The sequence below is a fragment of the Sapajus apella genome, unplaced genomic scaffold (assembly GCF_009761245.1).
Source record: "Sapajus apella isolate SASKATOON/1434 unplaced genomic scaffold, GSC_monkey_1.0 scaffold29, whole genome shotgun sequence".
NCBI lineage: Eukaryota > Metazoa > Chordata > Mammalia > Primates > Cebidae > Sapajus > Sapajus apella.
The window spans coordinates 22,747,811-22,763,995 of record NW_022436969.1 but is presented as its reverse complement, the minus strand read 5'-3'; the positions used below and the strand labels follow the sequence as shown (position 1 = coordinate 22,763,995).

Here is a 16,185-nt window from a genome sequence, read left to right as displayed (position 1 = left end):
AAGTGAGCCAAGATCATGCCATTGCACTCCAGCCTGGGTGACAGAGTGAGGCTCCATCTCAAAAGAAAAAAAAATTAGCCAGGCATGGTGCTGGGTGCCTGTAATCCCAGCTACCCCGGAGGCTGAGGCAGGAGAATTGCTTGAACCTGGGAGATGGAGGTTGCAGTGAGCCAAGATTGTGCCACTGCACTCCAGCCTGGGAGACAGAGTGAGACTCTGTCCCCCACAAAAAAAAAAAGAAAAGAAAAGAAAAAGAAATTGGTGGCCGGGTGCAGTGGCTCACGCCTGTAATCCTAGCACTTTGGGAGGCCAAGGTGGGCAAATCATGAGGTCTGGAGTTCGAGACCAGCCTGGCCAATATAGTGAAACTCTTGTCTCTACTAAAAATACAAAAAAATTTAGCTGGGTGTAGTGGCAGGTGCCTGTAATCCCAGCTACTAGGGAGGCTAAGGCAGGAGAATTGCTTGAACCCAGGAGGCAGAGATTGTGGTGAGCCAACATCTCACCATTGCATTCCAGCCTGGATGACAGAGTGAGACTCCGTCTGCACCAAAACAAACAAACAAAAAAAGAAATTGGTGGCCGAGACCGCGTCCGCCTTGCGAGCACAGAGCCTCGCCCTTGCCGTTCCGTCACCCGTCCACACCCGTCGCCGGCTCACCATGGATGATGATATTGCTGCGCTCGTTGTGGACAATGGCTCCAGCTTGTGTAAGGCCAGCTTCGCGGGCGACAATGCTCCCCAGGCCGTCTTCCCCTCCATCGTGGGGTGCCCCAGGCACCAGGGCATGATGGTGGGCATGGGTCAGAAGGACTCCTACATGGGTGATGAGGCCCAGAGCAAGAGAGACATCCTGACCCTGAAGTACCCCATCGAGCACAGCATTGTCACCAACTGGGACGACATGGAGAAGATCTGGCACCACACTTTCTGCAACGAGCTGCATGTGGCTCCTGAGGAGCACCCCATGCTGCTTACTGAGGCACCCCTGAAGCCCAAGGCCAACCACCAGAAGATGACCCAGATCATGTTTGAGACCTTCAACACTCCAGCCATGTATGTGGCCATCCAGGCCGTGCTTTCCTTATGCCTCTGGCCGTACCTCTGGCATTGTGATGGGCTCCAGTGACAGTCACCCACACTGTGCCCATCTATGAGGGGTATGCCCTCCCACACGCCATCCTGCATCTGGACCTGGCTGGCTGGGACCTGACTGACTACCTCATGAAGATCCTCACCGAGCGCGGCTATAGCTTCACCACCACGGCTGAGCGGGAAATCGTGCGTGACATCAAGGAGAAGCTGTGCTACGTCGCCCTGGACTTCGAGGAGGAGATGGCCACGGCGGCCTCCAGCTCCTCTCTGGAGAAGAGCTACGAGCTGCTCGATGGCCAGGTCATCACCATCAGAAACGAGCGGTTCCGCTGCCCTGAGGCGCTCTTCCAGCCTTCTTTCCTGGGCATGGAATCTTGTGGCATCCACGAAACTACCCTTAACTCCATCATGAAACATGACGTGGACATCCGCAAAGACCTGTATGCCAACACAGTGCTGTCTGGCGGTACCACCATGTACCCTGGCATTGCTGACAGGATGCAGAAGGAGATCACCGCCCCGGCACCCAGCAAGATGAAGATCAAGATCATTGCTCCTCCCGAGCAAGTACTCCGTGTGGATCGGTGGCTCCATCCTGGCCTCGCTGTCCGCCTTCTAGCAGATGTGGATCAGCAAGCAGGAGTAGATGAGTCCGGCCCCTCCATCGTCCACCACAAATGCTTCTAGGCAGACTGTGACTTAGTTGCATTACACCCTTTCTTGACAAAACCTAACTTGTGTGGAAAACAAGATGAGATTGGCTTGGCTTTATTTATTTTTTTGTTTTGTCTTGTTTTTGTTTTTGTTTTTTTTTTGGCTTGACTGAGGTTTTAAAAACTGGAACGGTGAAGGTGGCAGCAGTCGGTTGGAGCGAACATCCCCCAAAGTTCTACAATGTGGCTGAGGACTTGATTGTGTACATTGTTTTTTTAAAGTCATTCCAAATATCGTGAGATGCATTGTTACAGGAATCCCCTTGCCCTCCCAAAAGCCACCCCACTTCTCTCTAAGAAGAATGGCCCAGTCCTCTCCCAAGTCCACATGGGAGGTAACAGCATTGCTTTTGCTGTAAATTATGTAATGAAAAATTTTTTAAATTTCACCTTAATACTTTTTTTATTTTGTTTTATTTTAAAAGATTTTAGCCTCTGTGGCTACCCGTTTTTTGTCCCTGAACTTGACATGTATGAAGGCTTTTGGTCTCCCTGGGAGTGGGTGGAGGCAGCCAGGGCTTGCCTGTCCACTGACTTGAGGCCAGTTGAATAAAGTGCACGCCTTAACAAAAAAAAAGAAAGAAAGAAATTGGCGATGCAAGTAAAAAGGCAAAACCAGAAAACCGAGGCAGCACAGGCCTTAAACGCAGGAGGCAGGGAGGAGGCCAAAGCAGCTCCACCAAAGATGCTGATCCTCCATGTTGGCTTCTGGTTAACCCCTGTTCCCGGAAGCCTCCAAGATTTCCAGTTTATGTGTTGTTTCTTGTGTAAGAGCAGGTACTTTACCATAAATCCTGCCCTTAGGTCAAATGACCTTGATGCTATCATATTTCAATGGTCCTACACATCTCTTCTGAAGCACGCACACCTTTTCCCAATGGTGTATAAACCCTGGGTCTGGGGATGATGGTGCAGGGTCTGCCATCTCGACTCGCAGTCACCAGAGACACAAACCTGGCTTCTGTTTGTAAGTCCCACATAAATGTTTCTTTTCTAAGAAGCTGGATTTGTCAGCCTCTTTCTTGAGCCTCTCAGCTTCCTTGGACTTTGGAGGGAGGTTTGCAGAGACCTGCTCACCACACAGGTGGCTACCAACCTTAGGGCTGGGGAAACAGGCAGAGGTTGGGCTTGTCAGAACCCGGAAGCTGGGAGGAGGAGGGCCACAGAGCTGAGAGCTGGACCTCTGTGCAGGGCACTGCTGTGGCTGCCACAGCACGCTCAAAGGGGGGCCTTAAGAAGAGGGTGCTGCCCGGCTGGTGCCGTAGCCTCTACAGGGCACGGGAGTCTGGGTCAGAGCGTGTGGAGAGCTGGAGGGAGGCTGACAAGGACAGCAGGTGAGCAGGTCCCTTCTCCTTCTTCCAGCCCCTTCCCCCACCATCTCCTTCCCTCACTCCTCCTGCTAAATTTTAACAGGTGCCAGCTGCCAAAGGGAGACAAACATGTCTGCAGAGTCTTAGCCTCAGCATCAGATTGCAGAGCAGGGGAAGGTGGTTTTGAGCTGAGAGACAAACCCTTAGTAACGAGTATACCACCCCTGCCCACACACACAGGAGAAAGTCTGGACTCCTCAGGGTGGCGGATGCAGCCCCTCCTGACCTGGCCTGCTCCCCAGCCCTGCCGCTTCCCTCTCTGAAGGAAGCCTCTTCCCTGTCTCTCTAGATCTGGCAATGTTCACCTACCTTAGGTTCTGCCGCACCTGCTCGGGTAGCTATGAGAGCACTGGAAACGCTTCTCATTTATTGACCAACACATCTATTTCCCCTAAAAATTCCCAAACCCTGGCCAGGCACAGTGGCTCATGCCTATAATCCCAGCACTTTGGGAGGCCAAGACAAGAGGATTGCTTGGGCCCAGGAGTTGAAGACCAGCCCTGCCAACATAGCAAGACCCTGTCTGCACAAAAATTAAAAAATAAAAACGACTGGGTGCGATGGCTCACACCTGTAATCCCAGCACTTGGGGAGGCTGAGGCAGGCAGATGACAAGGTTAGGAGTTCAAGATTAGCCTGGCCAATACAGTGAAACCCCGTCTCTACTAAAAATACAAAAATTAGCTGGGTATGGTGGCGTGAACCTGTAGCCCCAGCTATTCAGGAGGCTGAAGCAGGAGAATCGCTTGAACCCAGGAGGCGGAGGTTGCAGTGAGCCGAGATCATGCCACTGCACTCTAGCCTGGGCGACAGAGTGAGATTCTGTCTCAAAAAAGAAAAAAAAATTAAAACAAAAAACTTAGCTGGGTGATAGCATGTGCCTGCGGTCTCAGCTACTTGAGAGGCTGAGGTAGAATGATTGCTTGAGCCCAGAAATTTGTGGGTACATGCCACTGCACTCCAGCCTGGGCCCTAGAGCAAAACCCTGTGGCCAAAAAAAAAAAAGCAGTGTTCATTCAACCCAGGGGATAGATTCCACACTTCAGCCTTTCTAGTCTGGGGTACCAGGCATAAAATAGAGACTGGGCCTAGGTCTTGGATCTCATAATTGAAAGAGAAGTGACCTGCTTCTTTGCCTTAGATTTTTTTTTTTTTTTTTAAATAAGCTCTCACTCTGTCGTCCAGGCTGGAACTGGAGTTCAGCGGAATGACCTAGGCTCACTGCAGCCTCAACCTCCCCAGTTCAGAGATCCTTCCACTTCAGCCTTCTGAGTAGCTGGGACTACAGGTGCATACCACCATGCCCAGTAATTATTTAATTTTTGTAGTGATGGGAGTCTAGCTACATTGCCTATGCTGGCCTCAAACTCCTGGGCTCAAGTGATCCTCCCACCTCAGCTTCCAAAGTGCTGGGATTACAGGCATGAGCCACCCCGCTGGTGGGGCCTTTTTTTCAGAATGATTCTTTTCTTTTTTAATTTTTTTTTTTTTTTAATAGAGATGGGGTTTTGTCAGGCTGGTCTTCAACTCCTGGCCTCATGATCCACCCGCCTTGGCCTCCCAAAGTGCTGGGATTACAGGCGTGAGCCACCGTGCCTGGCTCGGAATGATTATTTTCTATTGTTGAGATGTAGCTGACGTGAGCTGGTTCATCGATAGTTTTGAAATAGTCTGCATTTTTTACTAGAAGCAAATTATGTCAGGCCAATTTTTATTTTTCCTCTCTCAAGAAACACAATCAGCTGTCATAAGTGAAAGCAGCCAAGGGGCCCTAAAGAGGTAATACAGATTTTTGACCACTTTAGCCAATACCATGAGTTTGTTTTTAATGTGTCTGATTTACCGCTACCTTTACTGAGTACTTTTTTGTTTAAAACACTCTTGCCCTGCGCTAAGATTTTCAATGTGTTTCCCTCCCTTTTCTGAGCTATTAGCCTCTCTCTTCTCTGACATACCCCTATGGTCTCACCAATTTTAATGTGATGTACCGTATCTGATTATCCCCAACCATTTGATTAAATCATATTGTCTAGCCTATTACATGAATGGGCGTCTAGTTAAATCTTGAAATTCTTCACCTGGGTTGCAATTATATTCCCCTTCTCTTTTAAAAATCCTTATATGTCTCATTGATTGTTGTTCTAGATTCATTTACCAACCACCACACTGTATTAGAAGCGAGGGTTTATGGGGTTAGAGCTGGAAAACTGACAAAGTAAATGTCCTTCAGTACGTCTCATCACATCCTAAGTCAGTATGATGCTTCATGTTAAGCAGTGCAAGCACAGCAAGTAGTAAGACTTTCCGTACCAGACCACACTTAGTTTGTTTTCTTCGACTTTTCTAGTGCTGGGGGTGGCAGGAAGAGACAGGTGACACAGCATGGCCAGTGCTATATAGCATGGAATGCTTTTAACAGAGAACAAAGTGTTTGTACTACTAAAAGACAGGAATCTGAGGCACAGTGGGTGTTTAGTAACTGAATTGCTATGAATGATTCTCCATAAATACCTAAATAACATTCCAGCCTTTGCCAGCTTCATGGAAGGATTAGACAGTAGGAATGCACTGAGTTTGTGCTCCTGGAGGAAGCAAGATTGGGGGAAGGAAGGCAATAGAAACAAGGGCAGAGACGAGGTTTATCTCCTCCCGGCGCGGTAGGCCCTGGGCACAGGAAGCCCTGGGTGGGATGACAGGTGGGATGACCTCTGTCTACTGGTGACCCAGAAGCACACCTATGCCTTCAGAATGAAGTGTGCTCTGCTCCTCACCCGAAGGTTTAGTTTTGAATTACATGCACATTCAGAAGAATTACATGTATTCTGAACATACAACTCACTGGATTGTCACTATGCAACCAGCACCACGTTAAAAATATACTATTTTATTTTATTTTTATTTATTATTATTATTATTTTGGGGACAGGGTCTGGCTCTATCGCTCAGGCTGGAATGCAGTGGTGTGGATCTCGGCTCACTGCAACCTCCGCCTCCCATGTTCAAGCGATTCTCCTGCCTCAGCCTCTGGAGAAGCTGGATTACAGGCGCAGGCCACCAAACCCAACTAATTTTTATATTTTTAGTAGAGACAGGGTTTCGCCATATTACTCAGGCTGGTCTCGAACTCCTGACCTCAAGTGAGCCGCCCGCCTCGGCCTCCCAAAATGCTGGGATTACAGAAGTAGGCCACCGCGCCCAGCCAAAAAGATATTATTTGAATAATGTGAATGTAACTTGCATGTGTTTGAAATGCCCAAGGTGACAGGGTGTTATGAAAATGTCTCCCTTCCTTCTATTCACCTGGTCACCCAGGTCTCCTAACTAGAGAAAAAAAACATTGTCAGTAGTTTCTTAATGAGTTTTAAACCAAACGGACTTCGTGACATCTGTAAGATCTCGGCTTGGGCTCCGGGGTACTTGGGTGAGGCTGGAAGGCTCTTTGTGTGAGCTCAGGACGAGCGGGCCCTGGCTCCAGCTCCGGCTGCAGCATCCCTGAGCCTATCCCGCAGCGCTGGCTCGGGCTGTGAGGGGAAAGCGGGCGAGGCGCAGGGCCCTGGGCTGGGTCCAAGCCAGCAGCTGGCACCACAGGGCCCTGGGTGGGAAGACCGGTGGCGGTGGGGGTGCACAGACCCGGGGAATCTGAGACGCAAGGTTTCTGGGCACTTGGCCGCTAGTGAGGAAGGCTCGAGGCCGATCCTGGCCCAAAGCAGGGCACCCGGCCATTGTCAGTCCTGGGAAGAGGGATTGGGAGGAGCCCGAGAGGGGCGGCGTGGAAGGAGGAAGGTCAGGAGTAGAGCTGGGCCTTGGCGGGCTGCCCCTGAGGTGTCTGGCAGTCCCTCCTAGGTCTAGGGCTCTTCCTCGGAGGTCTCGAGATGGTCCTTCGGGTGTGTCTGAGGTCAGCCCCTCTGGAGTATGGGGGCGGCTTCTTGGGGGCCAGATTGCAGCACCGAGCGGAGGCCGGCAGAAGCCGGGGTTGGGGGGCGGCTTTTGGTTTGTAGATCTCCGGGAAGAGTGATTTTAAAAACAGCCTGACTGGCGTGCAAAGAACCCTGTCAAGTACCGTTTACTGCGTCTTGAGTGCCTGTTCAAGCTAAAGCCTGAAAACTGAAGGAAGGGGTGGGTAGAAAAGGACTCGCCAACGCTGCGGCGCCTCTAAGCTGGTAAATACGGCCGGCCTGAAGTGGGGTAAAGGTCGCTAGAGGGAAATACGGGCCCAGGCCGGCAGGCTGGCCTGAGTCTGCGGTTTGTGGTTCCTCTGCCGGAAGCCCAGATATGGCACTTTCACTTTAAAGACAGTAAAGAAAACGATTTTAAATGAAAATAACTTTTTCCCCTTAAAGAGTGTACACTTTTACTTGGCTCACCTTTGGCCTTCCTTCTGTTAATAAAGAACCCAAAAGAATAATCTCTCTGAAGTTTTTTTTTTATTATTATAATTTTATTTAGTGTAGAGGCGAGGTCTCGCTCTGTTGCCCAAGCTAGAGTGCAGTGGCTCAGTCATAGCTCACTATGGGCTCCTGGGCTCAAGCCATCCTCCCTCCTAGGCCTCCCACAGTTCTGGGATTACAGGCATGAGCCACTGCACGGCTTCTTATCCTTGTCTATTATCTGGTGCCAAAACAGGGAGCTATTTTAACTCAGCAGCAATGTAGTTAGTTTTGAAGCTGACCATCCAATATATTTATGGAAAGTGCAGTCCTGGGCTATGTCATTTTGGGAAATAAAATGATAACATTGTTTTTCTGATTCTGTGGTTTTTCTTCTAGTTGGGAAGATAAAACTAGCATGTGTAATGTAATACATGACAAAGAAAGATTCTACATGATTAGGAGTTAACTGGAATCAGAAGACAAAACTTTTCTAAGACTTGGGGAGGTGGAGACATCAGTGAGAGAACAAAGGATCGGGTAAGTATTCCAAGAAGAGGCGCATCTTACAGTGTGGATCACATTTCTGTCTGGGTGAGGTGGCTCATGCCTGTAATCCTAACACTTTTTTTTTGAGTCTCCTCTGTAGCCCAGGCTGGAGTGCAGTGATGTGATCTCAGCTCACTGTAACCTCCTCATCTAACACTTTGGGAGGCCGGGGTGGGCGGATAGCTTGAGCCCAGGAATTCAACATGGTGAAGCCCCTTCTCTACAAAAAACATGCAAAATTTAGCTGGGCATGGTGGCACACGTCTGTGGTCCCAGCTACTTAGAAGGCTGAGGTGGGAGGATTGCTTGAGCCCAGGAGGTCGAGGCTGCAGTGAGCCATGATTGTGCCGCTGCATTCCAATCTTGGTGAAAGAGTGAGACTGTTTAAAAAAAAAAATTTCTATGAGTATTTGCTGGGTTACACTAAATGAAACCTCCTTGTTGATAGCTGACTGTTATGCGCATGCACACACATACACATTTATATGTACACACACACACACACACACACACACACACACACACACACACACACATTTGGTAGAGACAGGGTCTCTCTATGTTGCCCAGGCTGGTCTCAAACTCCTGGGCTCAAGCAATCCTCCCTCCTTGGCCTCCCAAGCTGTTGGGATTACAGGCATAAGCCACTGTGCCCAGTCAATAATTCTTTATTGACACACTCTTTTGGAATAATTGGGCAGCTTCTGTCTCCTTATTAGACACTGACAAGAGAATCACTTGTGTTTGGGTAACATCATCATCATTATGTTGGTGAGACTTAACGGAATTATTACAGGTGATGCAAGACTATTTGCCTCTTAGCTCAGATTGGTCTGGGTTCTTGTCTCATGATGAGGAAGAAGTAGGCTCATGAACACTCAAAGAGTGAGCAAGGTGGGAAGTTTTACTGAGTGATGAAACAACTTTTATCAAGGAAGAGACATGGGGGTAAATCCCCCTACCCGAAAGCAGGAAAGTTCTCAATATGGCTGAATGTGAGGCTTTTTATGGGCTCAGAATAAGCAGTGTGTGATGATTGGTTTGTGAGTATGCAAAATGGGTCAAAGCAAAGATGCCACTTGTTGGAAATGGGTTTATAATGACGGGAAAAATCTGCACCGAGACAATGGATCACTCAGCAAGGCTAGTTTACTTCTTGCAGGAAGGGTGCAACTCACCGGCAGTTTTGCCACGAGAGCACACCTGAACAAAGGAGATGGGCACATTTGTAACTTTCATAAGCTGACGCAGTCGCCCTACTGCTGTGTCCAGTTTCCACTGGCCGGAACAGGACCTCACATTCTATACTTGACTCAGTTGGCTAAAAATTTGGAAATTTCCTGAATAGGTAAGGGGGAAAGAAGGCGAGGAAGAAGAGGAAACTAGTCAGGAGAAGGTCAGGAGGGTTTTGTTTTTTTTTTAAAGACGAGGTTTCACCATGTTGGTCAGGCTGGTCTTGAACTCCTGACCTCAGGTGATCCACCCGCCTTGGCCTCCAAAGTGCTTGGATTGCAAGTGTTAGCCACCACACCCGGCCAGGAGGGTTTCTAAATAAGGAATGGCATGTACCAGGGTTTGGAGCTTGCCCAGTTCTCTTCAGACATACCAGAGTGAGTCAAGGGGGCTGATTTACGACATAGCTGATTTAGAGAATATATATACATGGGCATATGTTTATGCTAATAGCAGATAATGGCTACAGAGAAAGAGATTGTAACTCCTTATAATGTAGTCTAAGATATAAACTTTGAAGAAGAATTTTCCCCAGGGGTGGGTGTCTGCGACTGTAAGAACTTTTCTCACACCACTCAGAGGTGGGCACGACAGTGTAGAAAGCCAATTAGGAAAGGGTAGGTATATGTAAAAAGGTGAAGGATGGCGATCAGGCAGAAGAAATTGCGCCAAATGGGAAGGCAGGTTATTCATCTGGTCTGAGGATTTAACTTGCAGCTTGGCTTTCAGGCTTTAAACTGTCTTCGGCTTGGAGGTGGGGTTTTGCCAGGACTCACCCCTAACTACCTGGGCATTTGGCTGCCTCTTGTTGCTATCACAGGTAGCTATAGTTCATGAATGTTTACAGCTGTGTATCACTGTGTTATGTGAACACACCGTCTTTATCCTTTCACCTACTTCGGTAGACGGGTTAGTTTCAGGTTTGGGCTATGATATACAACGCTGCTGTGAGTATTCTTGCACATGAGCTTTGTATAAAATGCATATTGTATGCATTTCTGTAGGTGTATCCTGAAATGGAATTCTTGTGGCATAGGGTATGTGTATAGTCCTTTAGCAGATCATACCACATGCTTTCCAATTACACATTCCATTGGTGTAATGAGATTCCTGTTCTCCACAGCCTAACCGGCTCCTGACATGTCAGACTTTAAAATTCTAGCTATTCTGGTGCATGTGTGGGTGTGTCTTATTGTATAAATTATCTATTTCTGCATAATAAATTATCTCAACATTTTTTGTCTTAAAAACTTTGTTACCTCACAGTCTCTTTGGGAATGACTTAGCAGGGTGGTTCTGCTCAGAGTCTTTCATGAGGTTGCCATCAGCATTGATATGGACAGGAGATGGAAATACCACATAGAAGAGAGCAGTTTCCCGGCAAAGACCCCACCCTCAAGCCTGGAAACCCGTGGCCTTAAATGAGAACAGGCATTCCTATTTTCATGCCCACAAGTTGTCTTTTGGCCTACCATGCTGCCCATCATGTACCCATATAAACCCCAAACCCCGGGCTCTACAAGGAGGTGAACAGAAGTGCAGAGGAATGGCAGAACAGCACAGCAGAGAGAAGAGAAGGAGCATCTAAACGCCAAGAGTTCAGTTGGGGATGGTCAGAGAGGAGATGGCCACTAGATGGCCAAACTCCAGGGAATGATCGTCTTCCCGTTCCATCTCCCTTCCAGCTCCCCATCCATCCTGCTGAGAGTCACTTCTACCACTCTGTAAAACCCCCACATTTATCCTTCAAGTCTGCGTGCGACCTAATTTTTTCTGGACACCAGACAAGGATCTGAGTACTAAGAGGGCACTGAGCTGGTTAACAGTTAAGTCAACTGCAGATGGCAAGGCTAAAAGAGCTCACTGTTGACACATGCCCATTGGGCTTTGGGAGTCACAGACACCCACCCCTGGATCCTGCTGTGGGACTGGAGCCCAGGGGCGCTTGGCCCAGCTCCTGTACCTGCTCATTTGCGTGCTCCCCATCCTATAAGGGGTTTGAGTACACACAGTGGCCAAATAGATGAGCCACACCCCTGTCACACATCCTGTGAGGGGGTCAGGGAACTCTCCCTTTTCAGCATGTTGTCTGGGCTGAAGACTTGCCCAGGGCTGAGGGGCTCACTCATGTAGCACTTGGCAGGGGGTCCCTGTTCTTTGCCACATGGCCTCTCCGTAGGTCTGCTCAACCAAATCACTGAACGCTCAGTGTCTGTTTGCTTCATTCTAACTGTTAGAAGAGTGTCTAAGGTTAGCCACTTTCAAGGGGAGGGGAATTGGGCTCCATCTCTTGATGGGAAAATTATCAAAGAATTTGTGGACATATTTTAAAGCCATTACACTCATTATGGTTTTATTTTATTTATTGTAGAGTCAGGGCTTCACTATGTTGCCCAGGCTGGTCTTAAGCTGCTGAGCTCAAGCAATTCACCCACCTTGGCCTCCCAAAGTGCTGAGATCACAGACGTGAGCCACTCACTGTGCCTGGCCTTCATTGTGGTTTTAGTTTATAATTGGTTACTAATGACCAGGCACAGTGGCTGACGCCTATAATCCTAGCACTTTGGGAGGCTGAGGCAGGTGGATCACCTAAATCAGGAGTTTGAGACCAGCCTGGTCAACATGGTGAAACCCCATCTCTGTTAAAAATGCAAAAAAAAAAAAAAATCCGACGGGCATGATGGTGGGTACCTGTAATCCTAGCTACTTGGGAGGCTGAGGCAGGAGCACTGCTTGAACCCAGGAGGTGGGTTGCAGTGAGCCCGACCAGGCCATTGCACTCCAACCTGGGCAACAAGAATAAAACTCCATCTCAAAAAAAAAAAAAAAAAAAGGTTACTCATGAAATAGAGGTTGCCCATGCACATATTCTCTTTGGTTAGATGTCTGTTCAAATCTCTCACCAATTTCTCAATTTATTATTTTAAGAAAATTGATGTGTATGAATTCTTTGCATATTCTGGGCACAAGCTCTTTGTCAGAAGTATATGTTGCCCAGGCTAACCATGGTGGTGTTACAAGAAAGGGGTCTTGATCCAGACCCCAAGAGGGGGTTCCTGAATCTTGCAGAAGAAAGAATTCAGAGCAAGTCCACAGTGCAAAGCAAAAGCAAGTTTATTAAGAAAGTAAAGGAATAGGCCGGGCGCGGTGGCTCAAGCCTGTAATCCCAGCACTTTGGGAGGCCGAGGCGGGTGGATCACGAGGTCAAGAGATCGAGACCATCCTGGTCAACATGGTGAAACCCCGTCTCTACTAAAAATACAAAAAATTAGCTGGGCATGGTGGCGCGTGCCTGTAATCCCAGCTACTCAGGAGGCTGAGGCAGGAGAATTGCCTGAACCCAGGAGGCGGAGGTTGCGGTGAGCCGAGATCGTGCCATTGCACTCCAGCCTGGGTAACATGAGTGAAACTCTGTCTCAAAAAAAAAAAAAAAGAAAGTAAAGGAATAAAAGAATGGCTACTCCATAGGCAGAGCAGCCCCAAGGGCTGCTGGTTGCCCAATTTTATGGTTATTTTTTGATGATATGCTAAACAAGGGGTGGATTATTCATGCCTCTTCTTTTTAGATCATATAGGGTAACTTCCTGATGTTGCCATGGCATCTGTGAACTGTCATGGCGCTGGTGGGAGGGTAGCAGTGAGGACGACCAGAGGTCACTCTCATGGCCATCTTGGTTTTGGTGGGTTTTGGCTGGCTTCTTTACTGCAACCTGTTTTATCAGCAAGGTCTTTATGACCTGTATCTTGTGCTAACCTCCTATCTCATCCTGTGACTTAGAATGCCTTAACTGTCTGGGAATGCAGCCTAGTAGATCTGAGCCTCATTTTACCTAGCTCCTATTCAAGATGGAGTTGCTTTTGTCCACACACTTCTGACAGCGGAGTTATATGACTGTAATCCCAGCACTTTGGCAGGCCAAGGCAGGAGGATTGCTTGAGCCCAGGAATTCAAGACCAGTCTGGGCAAGATGGTGGGATGCTGTCCCAACAAAAAGTTAAAACAAATATTTAGCTGGGTGTACTGGCATGCGCCTGTAGTCCCACGTCCCACCTACTGGGGAGGCTGAGGGGAAGGATTGCTTCAGCCTGGTAGGTCGAGGATGCAGTGAGCCATGGTCACACTACTACACTCCAGCCTGGGCAGCAGAGTCAGACCCTGTCTCCAAAAGATATACAATAATAATAGTAAAGTATATGTGGCCCATATCTACTCAATCATGGGTAATCTTTTTTTTTTTTGAGACTGAGTTTTGCTCTATGGCCCAGGCTGGAGTACAGTGGAGCAATCCGTTCACTGCAACCTCCACCTCCCAGATTCAAGCAATTCACCTGCCTCAGCCTCCTTTGTAGCTGGGATTACAGATGCGTGCCACCACTCCTGCCTATTTTTTCTTTTTTAGTAGAAACGGTGTTTTACCATGTTGGCCAAGCTGGTCTCAAACTCCTGACCTCATGATCTGCCTGCCTCAGCCTCCCAAAATTTGGAATTACAGGCATGAACCACTGCACCAGGCCAATCATAGGTAATCTTGAAACCACCTTTGCAAAAGTTATATCTGTGAGAAAATTGTAATGGTAAGCTAAGCTAACCTAACCTCCATCTTGCCTTTCTCTTAATTATTCTGAGGCTATTGCGCCAAGCTAACTTTAGAAGACCTTTACCCTGCAGTTTAAATCATAATAGGCCTTGCCCAAAACTCAGCCGATTTTGTAAAGCTAATTGGAGGCCATCAGGCTGAGAGGGGAGAGGACCTGCTGAATTATTTTGGAGGTTATAAAATATGCGACTTCCCCAGTTACTCCTGCAAATAACACCACTGTTGTAGATTGGCCTTTTGAGATACCTTTCTAGGTTTTTTTCATGTCTGACACCCATGGCTTTACCTGGATGAAAACCCCCTACTCCTGTGGCCCCACCTAGAATGCACCGGCACACTGGAAGACAGCTTCGACCCACTATGATTTCATCTCTGCCCCAACCAATCAGCAGCAAGCACCTGTTACCTAGCCACCCCCACCCCTTCCCCCAAACTGCCTTTGAAAAACCCCCAATCTGGCCGGGCTTGGTGGCTCAAACCTATAATCCTAGCACTTTGGGAGGCTGAGGCAGGAGGATCAGAAAGTCAGAAATTTGAGACCAGCCTGACCAACATAGTGAAAACTCATCTTTACTAAAAATATAAAAAAACAACTTATCTGGGTGTAGTGGTAGGCACCTGTAATCCCACCTATTTGGGAGGCTGAGGCAGGAGAATCACCTGAACCCAGGAGGCAAAGGTTGTAGTGAGCTGAGATCGTGCCATTGCACTTCAGCCTGGGTGACGGAGTTAGACTGACACTCCCACCCAAAAAAAAGCCTCTAATCTACGAGCTTTGAATGAGATGTTTTGAGTACCAATTCCATCTCCCATTGTTATGGCCAGCCTCGTGTCTATTAAACTCTCCACAACAATGCTATGGTCTTTCTTTTTTTTTTTTTCCAAGACACAGTCTTGGTCTGTTGCCCAGGCTGGAGTGGAGTAGCACAAAGTCAGCTCACTGCAACCTCCACCTCCAGGATTCAAGCAATTCCCCTGCCTCAGCCTCCTGGGTAGCTGAGATTACAGGCGCGCCACCACGCCTGGCTAGTTTTTGTATTTTTAGTAGAGACAGGGTTTCACTGTGTTGCCCAGGCTGGTCTCGAACTCCTGAATTTATAATCTACCCGCCTTGGCCTTTCAAAGTGCTGGGATTACAGGTGTAAGCCACCGTTTCTGGCCTGTGGTCTTTCTTTATGCAGCTGGCAGGAAGAACATCTCAGGCGGTTACAAATTTTTCTATTTACACCTTTTAGTGTTTTCAAATTCCTTGCCATTTACATATATTACTTTATAATTTTAAATATCTTTAAAAAGTAAAGTTTTGCCAGGTGCAGGGACTCATGCTTGTAATTCCAGCACTCTGGGAGGCCTAGGCAGGTGGATCACCTGAGGCCAGTAGTTGGAGACCAGCCTGGACAACATGGCGAAATCCTGTCTCTACTAAAAATACAAAAATTAGCCAGGCATAGTGGCACACACCTGTGATTCCAGCTACTCAGGAGGCTGAGGCACAGGAATCATTTGAACCTGGGAGGTGGAGGTTGCAGTGAGCTGACATCATGCTACTGCACTCCAGCCTGGGCAACAGAGGGAGACTCGGTCTCAAAAAAAAAAAAAAGCGGTAAAGTTTTAGTGGCAGATGGATATAAGAAGCAGACTACAGAGGGTTAAAACATGGATAGGTGTTTGGGATGGAAGGCAGTAGGTGTTGGCAGGAAAGTATTGGAGGAAATTATTCATTGACCTGAACATTCTAAACTCTTGTTTCTTTGGAAACTTATTAAGGCAGGAGACGATTCCGTGGCAACACAGTACATTGCCTGCCTTCCCAGGGTGGGCCGCCTCTGGCCTAGAAATGCAAATGTTCTTGTTCAGGGAGCGGGGGCGGGAATGTGTAGCCTAGAGCTTCAAAATTCAGCAAGGAAATCGTGTTTGTTTGCAAGTAACTAGCAAAGCAGCAGAAACGTTGTCTGACTCCAATAATCTTTGATCAACATCCCTTCCCGGCAGTTTCCTTCAGAGCTATTGACCTGTCATCTGCTGGGAGACAGCTGAGTTTCTCATCATGAGCCCTTCACTAATTATCCCACCAGACTGTCAAAACATTTTCAGATTTTCTAATTGTTGGTACTTTGTCGTCCTTTGAAACTTCATCTAAATCTCAGTCATAGGAGAATTTTCTTTTTCAGAGCTAAAAATGTGAATGGAACCATATTACCAGTGAGGTCAATACGTGCTTCTAAACCGTAAATTAAAAAGCCTCCAGATTTTGTCTTT

At 47.9% G+C, this 16,185-nt stretch overlaps 1 pseudogene across 1 annotated transcript; it reads left to right on the top strand.

The window, feature by feature from the left end:
- The first annotated feature begins 587 nt into the window (after positions 1-587).
- Positions 588-2,204, top strand: LOC116561551 (annotated as a pseudogene). Its single transcript, XR_004273481.1, has one exon. The product of XR_004273481.1 is annotated as an actin, cytoplasmic 1-like (transcript).
- Positions 2,205-16,185: the final 13,981 nt, after the last annotated feature.